General features: G+C 61.0%; 1 protein-coding gene across 1 annotated transcript in view; it reads left to right on the top strand.

Annotated features, from left to right (window-relative positions):
- Positions 1-784: 784 nt before the first annotated feature.
- Positions 785-1287, top strand: part of IQSEC1 (IQ motif and Sec7 domain ArfGEF 1) — a 347139-nt gene continuing 346636 nt past the window's right edge. Inside the window, exon 1 of the mRNA XM_057380358.1 lies at positions 785-854. The gene's annotated coding sequence lies outside the window, so the exon portion shown is untranslated. The remainder of the gene's footprint in view (positions 855-1287) is intronic.

The following is a 1287-nucleotide window of genomic DNA, read 5'->3' as shown; positions in this document are numbered from 1 at the left end:
CACTTTAGCAAATGCATTCTGAACGAATGGTATTCTGAAAAAAAAAAAAAAAATTCAAGAATTCTAATGAAAAATACTGATCAAGCTACTGGGACGGAGGCTTGGTCTCTTCAGAAAGCAGCTAAAGAYGTGTCTGTGAAGTCAGGATCCCCACTAGGACTGGAAATTAGTCTTTCATGCTTCAGTCACCTCGACAGCCACAGCAGCCATTCGCTGTGCCTGTGTCAGAGCAAAAGTAAGTTTTGCCAATAACTTCTTTCTACCTGAAGCCGGAATGTCCCTGGAAACTGCCAGACGAGTCTGTCTGTGGCTGCGCCCTCCCCTCACGCCCCTTTTCTCCCTGTTGACTGCGAGAGGCAGAGGGGAGAAGCTGGGACAGGCACCCTGCGCTCGGGAGCCGCGCTGGCAAAGCCGCCGGGCACGGATGGGGCCGGCACGGAACCTGCGGCYGCTCCGGGAGCGGGGCCCCCTCTCCCTCGCTCGGCTGAAGCGGCCGCGAYCCTGAAGCGGCGCATCCTGGCAAAGGTGAGAAGGAGTTGACTCCACCACCAAGGGTMGGGGCTTCAGAGACAGCAGAACGACCGCTCTAAGTATATTTTATTAATTGTAAACTCGGGAAGTGGAGGAGGTAGAAAAATGAGAAAAAAAAAATTAAGGAGACATAGAGGAAGGGAGGAGAAAAGCACGTCTTCACCTTCCTATCTTCTTCCTGCAGTATCTCCCCGTTTCCCTTTCCTACTCCCGGTTCTCAAAGCATTCCCGAAACACTYTTGGGATGACACAGGACCCAAAACCTCAGCAACTTTTCTTGGCTTGATGCAGTGTTAGCGAGAAGCAGCGTTTCTCCAACAGAGGTTCTAATGCCAGGGATGGTGACGGGAGAGGCGTAGGGCTCTGCTGCCTGACTTGGGGCGTGCTGCCGGGGAGCCCGCTCCCCACATGCGGCAGGGACAGCTCCGGTCCCGCAGGCCGGCTCCCCGCCCGCCTCCGCGCACAGCGCGCTGCTCCCCGCGCCGCCCCGGGGTCCCGCTCCCGAGAGCGCTCCCCGCGCCTCTCCCGGGGCTCTCCCGGCGCGGGGAAAGGGGCCCGGAGCTGCGCGGGGATGGGGCGCCGGGATGGGCTGCGGGGATGGGATGCAGAGCCGGGGATGCGGTGCGCGGCTGGGGCGCAGGGATGGGGCTCTCGCCGAGCTCCCGCCGGCCACCCGGAGCAGCGGCCGCCGTTACTTAAGCGCATCCCGGCGGCGGCGGCCGCGGCGGGGGAGGCGGGGAGCGGCGGGCCCGGCGC

The sequence above is a fragment of the Malurus melanocephalus genome, unplaced genomic scaffold, assembly GCF_030028575.1.
Source record: "Malurus melanocephalus ecotype Western Australia unplaced genomic scaffold, MMel_1.1 scaffold_449, whole genome shotgun sequence".
NCBI lineage: Eukaryota > Metazoa > Chordata > Aves > Passeriformes > Maluridae > Malurus > Malurus melanocephalus.
This window is presented reverse-complemented; position numbering and strand designations above follow the sequence as displayed.